We start from the raw sequence: 9,166 nt of genomic DNA on the forward strand, positions 1-9,166 counted from the left end.
TTTTTTTTTTTTTTTTTTTTGGAAAGAGTTCCAACCTTTGGCGTCCACTCCTAATGATAGCTCTTTATCATTAGACCAATACACCAATCGGTTTTCAGTGTAGGCGGGGATTAAACTCCAGATCTCTTATTCAACCATCAAAGTTTTACCAGTTGAGCTAACTGGAACCCACCTTATCTCGAATAGTTAACCAATGAATTTGTATAAAAAAAATTCTATCTTCCACCATGTACACTAGTTAATAGAGTAACTAATATGACCATATTTAAATAAAAATTTCTAGGACCACAATCAATTTGATTATTTTCACAACTATCCATGTAGTTAACTGTAAGTGGTAAAGTTTCTAAAAAAAAAAAAAAATTGTAAGCGGTAGAAATAAAAAGTTGTGGTCTATGTGAATTTTTTATTAGTTATTATTATTATTTTTTAAAATTTAAAATTTCAAATGTATAAAACGAAGTCATTTCGGGACACTTAAATAACTTCAGTTTCCAGAGGATTTTAATGAGTGACTTTCTTACCCTTCACCCATACTATATATACCCTCATTACCCACAAATGTAGGAGAGGCTATTCAGAGAGAAAAACCCTAGATAGGTTTTCTACAACACACACACCCATCTTTTGAGAGAGAGCTACTCCTCCTTAGTGAGAAATCATTGTAGCCTCTTCTCCATCCCTCTCCCATTATCATACCTTGAGAGGAGATTTGTACCCAAACACAACCCACACCTATTCAGAGTGTAGAGAGTGCTTTGGAGTTGCTGGGAAGCATTGGAAGAAGCCAAGGATGGCAGATGCAACATGGGACTTGTTGCGGGATCCGGAGAACTAAGACAAGACACGGTTCCGAGAAGCCTTGTTGGAGTAGGAGCTTGGAGGGCTTAGGTACATCGGGTAGATTAGGCTTGGAGGGTCTTTTGCTAACCCATGTATCCCAACTGATTGTCTAGTGGATCGATTTTCGCTTGGAGGGTGGCAGAGAGGTTTTTCGCCGAGTTCTTCAGTTTCCTCTTCGAGAACACGTCTTGGTGTTTTCTGTGTTTGCATCCTTCTTCCCTACTCTTTTATATTCCATTATACTGCTGTGTTGCTTAGTTTATGGATTAGAGTAGTTTACTTGTTCATCTGCTCGCATTTACACTATTCCGCACTTTGTATTAAGTTTGTGTAAAATCTATCGAGCCGTAATTTTTATTGGGGGTCTAAATAGCTCTTGTGTTTTCAACACGTTTTTTGAGCTTTCACTTTCCAATATAGGCCTCGGCCCCGAACAAACAAGGCAGAAACCTCGGTCAACGACTATGGCGCCTCGGAGCGCCTGCACCCGACTCGACCCTGTCATCGGCCTCTAAGTCAACACCTACATCAAACATGAGCTCATCATCTAACTCCTCGCCACTGGGCCCTCTATCTCCTAGATCCGAGGGAACTATGAAGAATCGCCTCCTGAACCAGTGCGGGATTAAGATGAGGCACTGGCTGTCTCCACTGAACATCAACTCTTGGTGCGATGTACTATATATATGCCCTTAGGGGGCGCAGGGTCATCATCACCTCGGTCAAAACACTTCTTAAGGGTCTGCACAACCTGTACACTAGCTGACACAGTATCGTCATTGCTACTAGACGAGTTAGCTTGAGATGGAGCAACAGCGGAAGCTTTCCCGCAATCTCTTCCAGATCTAGCCCTTCGAGACATTTCCTGTAGAAGCAAATTCAATATTGATTAGTAAGCCTAAAACAAATGGCAGTGTGAATAAATAGGTAAGTATGTCTAACCCTACTACCTAACTCATATCATGCATGTTCATACCAAAATGTCATGTTTTCTCACAAATGTTAAAGTTTTCAAAACACCTCTCTCTCAGGATTCAATTCGTTAGTGACCGTTTAATCCTATCTCTTTTGCCTCAAAAGTATCAAAGTTTTCAAAACAACACTTTCTTAGAGTTCAATTTAGTAGTAACCATTTAATCCTATCTCTTTTGCCTTAAAAGTATCAAAATTTTCAAAACACCTCTCTCTCAGGATTCAATTCGGTAATGACCATTTAATCTTATCTCTTTTGTCTCAAAAGTGTCAAAGTTTAGAAAACACTTCTCTCTCAAGATTCAATTCGGCAGTGACCATTTAATCCTATCTCTTTTGCCTCAAAAGTATCAAAGTTTTCAAAACACCTCTTTCTCAAGGTTCAATTTAACTGTAACCATTTAATCCTATCTCTTTTGCCTCAAAAGTATCAAAGTTTTCCAAACACCTCTCTCTCAGGATTCAATTTGAAAATGACCATTTAATCCTATCTCTTTTACCTCACAAGTTTCAAAATTTTCAAAACACCTATCTCTTAGGATTCAATTCGGCAATGACCATTTCATCCTATCTCTTTTGCCTCAAAAGTGTCAAAGTTTTCAAAACACCTCTCTCTTAGGATTCAATTTGGCAATGGCCATTTAATCCTATCTCTTTCACCTCAAAAGTGTCAAAGTTTAGAAAACACCTCTCTCTCAAGATTCAATTCGGCAATGACTGTTCAATCCTATCTCTTTTGCCTCAAAAGTGTCAAAGTTTTCAAAGCGCCTCTCTCTTAGGATTCAATTCGGAAGTTCCTATTTCTTTCGCCTCAAAAGTATCAAAATTTTCAAAATACCTCAGTCTTGGGATTCAAATTCGGCAGTGGTCATCTAATCTCAGCAAGATTCAAATTCGGCGGTGGTCGTCTAATCCTATCTATCATTTTGAGGTTCAAATTCAACAGTGGTCGTCTAATCTCAGCAGGATTCAAATTCAACAGTGGTCATCTAATCCTATCCACCATTTTGAGGTTCAAATTTGGTAGTAGTCGTCTAATCTTAGCAGGATTCAAATTCGGCAGTGGTCATCTAATCATATCCATCATTTCTAGGTTCAAATTTAGTAACGGTCATCTAATCTCAATAGGATTCAAATTCAGTAGTGGTCGTCTAATCCTATCCAATGTTTCAAGTTTAAAATTCGGCAATGGTCGTCTAATCTCAGTAGGATTCAAATTCGACAGTTGTCGTCTAATCCTATCCAACATTTCAAGGTTCAAATTCGGCAATGGTTGTCTAATCTCAGTAGGATTCAAATTCGAAAGTCGTCGTCTAATCCTATCCATCATTTCGAGGTTCAAATGCAGCAATGGTCATTTAATATCAGCAGGATTCAAATTTGGCAGTGGTCCTCTAATCCTATCCATCATTTCGAGGTTCAAATTCAGAAATGGTCGTCTAATCTCAACAAGATTCAAATTCGGCAGTGGTCGTCTAATCCTATCTATTATTTCGAGGTTCAAATTCAAAAGTGGTCGTCCAATCTCAGCAAGATTCAAATTCGGAAGTGGTCGTCTAATCCTATCAATCACTTCGAGGTTCAAATTTGGTAGTGGTCGTCTAATCTCAACATGAATGAAATTCGGCAGTGGTCATCTAATCCTACATTTTCAAAACAACTCCTATTTCAAATTTTCATCGTCGTCATGTTTTCAATCTCTCATAATTTCCATTTATCAAGCATAGTTTTTCATGTCTACTTAGTTTTCATAGATTTTTGTGTGTTTTCATAGCGTCCAATGTATGTAAGTTCGCCTATGCTTCTTAAACATATGAACAGATATATTTTCCAACATCATCATGGTATAAATGATAAAAGAACAGAAAATAAAATAAAATATGCAAAAATACCAAAAATATAAAATAAATACTAGCATGCTTTCCTACTTTCTTTGCTACTAACATATTTGTAGGGAAAAAGAAAAAAAGAAAAAAGAAAGAAAGAGAAAATGGACACTGACCACAAGTGCAGAACTGAAGACTAAAGCTGTGAACTGAAACTGAAAACTGAACTCGCTAGACAGTGACTTGCTGTAGAAAAATTTTTAGAAGTGAAAATTTAGAGAAATGAAGTTAGAATGGTCAAAATGGAGCTTTAGAGCCCATTTATAGGCCTTTTATGGCTTGGGCAACCCAGTGCACCTTGTAGGGCCACTAGGTCTGCCCTGCGCACCTACAAATGCTATCGATCAGTGTTGACCCAGTCAACGTTAACCGGTTGACCTTTGACCAAAAAAGAAAGGGGGGGGGGGGACACCAAAGAGAAAGTTTCTTACCCAAGACCAAGCCAGAATGGTGCAGCTTCCGCATGCAATTTTAGGGCAACCAAATGTGGAATCACATTCTCTATCCGACACCTCTCATTGCATTTGAAATTTTAGATAAAGAAGAGGCAGTTGTAGACACCATATTTTGTCCGCCCTCGATTTGCATGCTAGACCCTGAAAATTCCAAAAATATTATCTTTGCTCCATGGGGTCACAGAAACATCTAGTTTGGCATGGCACAACCCGTTTGGGCATCGGAGCACTCGAATTGCCATTTCGGGTCAAATTGACCAAAATTCCCCCGGTCAACCAAAGTCAAAGTTGGTCAAAATCATCCCAAAACAATATTTTCATGTTTCTATATCAAACTCGAGCTACTCGGTGATTTTCATAAACTTTGATCAATTTTGACTCGAGGTTGACTCTTGGGGGCACCAGAAACCCTAATTTTTATCCAACTGTTAGAACGGGTTGTAACTAGCACCATTGTGAATATTATCAAATTCCCTTTTCAAAGATTATTCATGGATCAAAATTGGAGTTAAAACGGTTGAGATATCCAAAAAACCATGCAAAGCGCGTTAGTACGCTTCTTGAGGCCATAACTTTTGATTCGACTGTTAGATATTCAATTTCTTTAGTGTCTGGAAACTAGACATCCAGAAATTTCTAGGGACACTAAGATCAGCTCAATTTGAGTTAGGGAAGACATTCAAATACACGTCCAAAGCTAGACTAAGAAAAAGCCAAAACTGCTGATGTTAGTAGGGTGGCTGGCAGCCTTACAAGGTGCGTCAGAAGCCGAATGGTTACTTTTCCAGTATAAATACCCCCAAACCCCTCGTTTTGCAAAAAAATAAATAAATAAATAAATAAAGAAGATTTTGGGCAATTTCTAGGCAGATTCTCCCTCTCCTCTCTTTAATTTCTCTCCCAAACACATCTAAACACCATTAAACACCTTTGATTTTTCTCTTTTCACCATAATTTCAAGGTAGTGTTCTTGCACACAATCTTCCTCTCCTTGATTCCATACCTTGGATTTGAGGTTTAGGGGTATGGATGTAGCTTTTTGGATACAATCCACACCCTTTTCTTTTTATAGCTTTTTCTAGGTTTTTATTGTTCAATAATATGCTTTATTGCTTTTCCTAGCACGTTCTTGCTTCCTAGCATGTCTTTATGGTTTTTCTAGCATGTTTCCTTGCTTATGCCATGATTTATCACTTTGATGTGTTGGCCTAGCTTTCTTGGGGTAGGATATGTCTAAATTTAATGTTTGTGCTTAGATCCACATGATTTTAGGCTCTTGCCATGTTTATGCTTAGATCTACATGCCTATGTGTTATTTGCCATGTTTTTGCTTAGATCTACATGTTTATGCTTAGATCTATGTCCCTATGCTTAGATCTATGTGTTTATGTGCTTTGTGCCATACTTGTGTGCTTAGATCTATGTTGGTTGTTATGCCATGTGCTTCTATAGCCCTTTTGTCCCTTTTTCTTGTGTTTTGGCCCTTATTGGATCATCTCTTTATGCATATCCATGTTTGCTTGCTTGCTTCTATGCTTTATCTCCATGTTAGCCTCTCTAGATCTAGGCTTTGCCATGCTTTGTGCCTCATGTGGGCTTGTTCTTGTGTGGTTACACCCATCCTTCTCATGGCCTAATAAGGTGTAACCACTTGTGAAATACACCTCCATGGTGTCNAATGTTTATATGCTTGCCTCCCTTGCTTTGTGCCACCTGTTTGGATTTCTTCACTTTTATGCATCTTTGCACGCTTGCCTACATGTTCATACATGAGTCTATTTGTCATCCATACTCCAATCCAATAAAATTATGGACACTCGATCCAAACCTACATTTGCCCTCCTAGGACACCCTCTTTTGTTCGATAACTTGCTTGTTTACCCTTTCATATGCTTAGCATGCTTTGTTTGCCCTCATTTGGCTCTCTTTATTAGTTTGTTCTTGGCATGCTTTCCTTTTTTCCCTTGTTTCTTCCTTTGCTTGTCAACTGGCATGTTCCTTTTGTCTTTGCATGTACACGCATGGAGCATGGATATTTGGAGCAAGGGTGCGATCTCCTAGGCATAAGCAAAAAGGGCAAGGATGTAAGCAAGAAGATGCAAGCCCACCAAGGGGAAATGTTCAGTAGATTATGGGACCTAGCCCCTCCAAAGCTGTTTTCTCTTTCTTTCTCTCTCTTTCTAAGCCTCTTCTCTGGAGCATATATTAGGGTTCCCCCTCTCGTTGTACCCATTTACTTTTCCTGCTCGTTGCTTGGGCTGCATACCTTGGGTATGGCAATGTCTGTTTTACATTTCCTGTACCTTGCTGGGCCATACCCTTAAAACGTTGGTAATGTCTAATTTACTTTCCTACTCGTTGTGGTTACATTGTGCATGATGCATGTATATCTATATTTGCTTGTATATGGCTGATTATGCACTTTGTATGATGGACTCTCGTAGCTATGTGAGTGACCCTCTCTAGTCATGAAAGCTCTTGACCTTGTAGTGTGGGTATGTGCTCAAGGTGGTTGTCATAGGTGCACATTCATGCTATATTGTGTGCACGATCATTGCAGTGTGATTGTCCCGATCCATATCACCCAATAACAATGGTTTCCCATGTATGTGACACCCATCAACATGCTTGATGCTTTGAAGGGCTTTGGCTCATCAAAGTATGAGCATGTCGATATGTGCTGCATACATAGACGCAAAACCTTGCTGGTGCGCCATAGCACACCAAACGTGAAACTCTGCTAGATTTTCACCATGAAAAATAGGGTATCCTATTACTATATTCTCACATCGAAATCTTGGTAAGAATAGCGTTTTTGTGTGCTATGACGCATCTGAGGCGAAGCCCTGCCAGATTTCCACTTTGAAAACAAGGCAAAATGCTGCCAAATTTTCACTATGGAAATTTGAAAACAATTCCAAATACACTTGGAAAGCATTGATCGAGACCACACCCTTTCTGAATCCAAACCTCAAAGCCCAATTTGCTTAAATCCCTAAAAACTAATGCCAATCGCTTGTTTTCAATTGTCAATGTTCAAAAATTATGATTTTACCAAAATAAAGGATTGTCTACAGATAGGTGTTGTGGGGTGCCTAACACCTTCCCCACATGTAACTAGGCTTCCGAACTTAAGAATCAAGATTGTTTACCCATCCACATTAGATTAGGCAAAACGCCATTTTTCTTAGCCTAAGATCGGTAATAAAATCAAATAGAGTCAAGTGACCAATCACACCTTAGAAAAACCCAATAATTGGTGGTGACTTCACTTACCCTTGGTAATTTCCTTAAAATCGACTCAGGTTCCAATCACACACCCGAGGTACGCCACACTTCCATATCATACAACTCTCACACTATGATAAGAGAGAGGTGCGTGAGCGTCGCCACGATGGGTGGTCGACCAGCCGCGAGGTGTCGACAGTAATATATTCTTGTATTATATGGAGGCACATGATTTTTAGTTGTATTGTTGTAATTGTGTTATAGAGCTTTCACTTGTAATGTGGAGATTTCAGTATGGTTATATATTCTTATCACGTGGAAAAGAAAAAAAAAAAAAATCTCCTACAATCTCTCTCTTGATTGTTCTTTTCTCATGCTTTGGACCCTTTTGGGTTTAGGGCATGATAGTTATGGTATCAAAGCTAGGTTATGATTCTGTAGATATTTTAATTAGGAAATGATAATGATCTAAGTCAGAGCATTAGGTTTTGTTGTAGTAATCCATGCGAGGTGGTTTCCTTGGGGTAGTTTGTGTGAGAAACTATCTTGTATTTGTATGTTATTTTGGTTGATTGTAATGGCTTGGAATTTGTTTAAGCTTTATTTTTTAGCAACTCTGTTGTAGGTTCTTGAAATAATTGTGTGGTAGGGATTGTCGTGATTATGTACTCTACTCATGTTAGTAGTGTGTTGATTATTTGCATTATATTTGTATACCTGAGTTTTTGAATTGAAGTCCTAAGATTGTTTTGCACAAAAAAAAGGGGCGTTTTAAGCAGCCTCTTTGAAATTCCTATTTGTTGAGTTTCAAGATTTTGGGTTTTCCTTGGGACTTTCTTTGCTCTTATACGATGATAGTACATGGATTGACCTTCCTATGATAATGCTATAATATTTGTCGCCTGAAAGAATGATGTAAATGAATGTTCTCTCTCGTATGTTTATGAACAATCTTAGCTTGGGTGGAGCATATGTTGAGTTGTGTAGGGGATTTTAATTATACAATTTTAATCTTCGTTTCAAAATTCAGACTCTTTGAAATGAAAGATTTCGCGTGGTTAATTTGGTTTTGAACTCTTATCACAACTCTCTTGGCTTATGATTCATCATTTGTGCTTGAAACTAGTTGGAACCAAAATCTATCTTTTCTAGGATTTTTAAGTTGACCCCATCTATAGTCTTGGTTTTAAGAATAGTTATAATTTGAAATGACCCTTTAACTTTTATGAAGTAAAGAGGTATTTATAAAATTTTCCCCTTGATTCTAAGTATGGTGTATTTGTGCTTAATCTCTGGATGACTACTTTTAAGCTCTAAATGGACTACCCAGTTGCTACACTTTGAAAACTTGTGAATTTTACTTTGTCGATATAAGATTTTTTCCCGAAATTGAAAGTTTGGACATGGTTTCGTAATTGTTAGTTTCACTTCATTAGTAGCCATTTTTTTGTTATCAAAGATTATTTGAAAGGTGAATGGGTGTTTTTATCATATGAAGTTTTCTTGATCCTCATCAAGTACTTCACTTGTATATAAATATCTAAAGCTAATATTTTTAATTACTAGGTGTGGTTTCAAAGTTTACTAATCACGTACAATTCATAAGCTATCTAAACTTCTTCCTAAAATAATAATATAATAATTTTAAGAAGTGTAACTTATTTTTCCTATTTTACTAAAAATTTATTACAATTACACATATTATTACAATTCTTACACGTGATTAATTTGTTCAAAATTAGTTCACTTTATTGAGGTTTTAATACACCCCATTTGTGACAA

This window comes from Quercus suber, unplaced genomic scaffold, assembly GCF_002906115.3.
Source record: "Quercus suber isolate HL8 unplaced genomic scaffold, Cork oak 2.0 scaffold_1173, whole genome shotgun sequence".
In the NCBI taxonomy this organism is placed as follows: Eukaryota; Viridiplantae; Streptophyta; class Magnoliopsida; order Fagales; family Fagaceae; genus Quercus; species Quercus suber.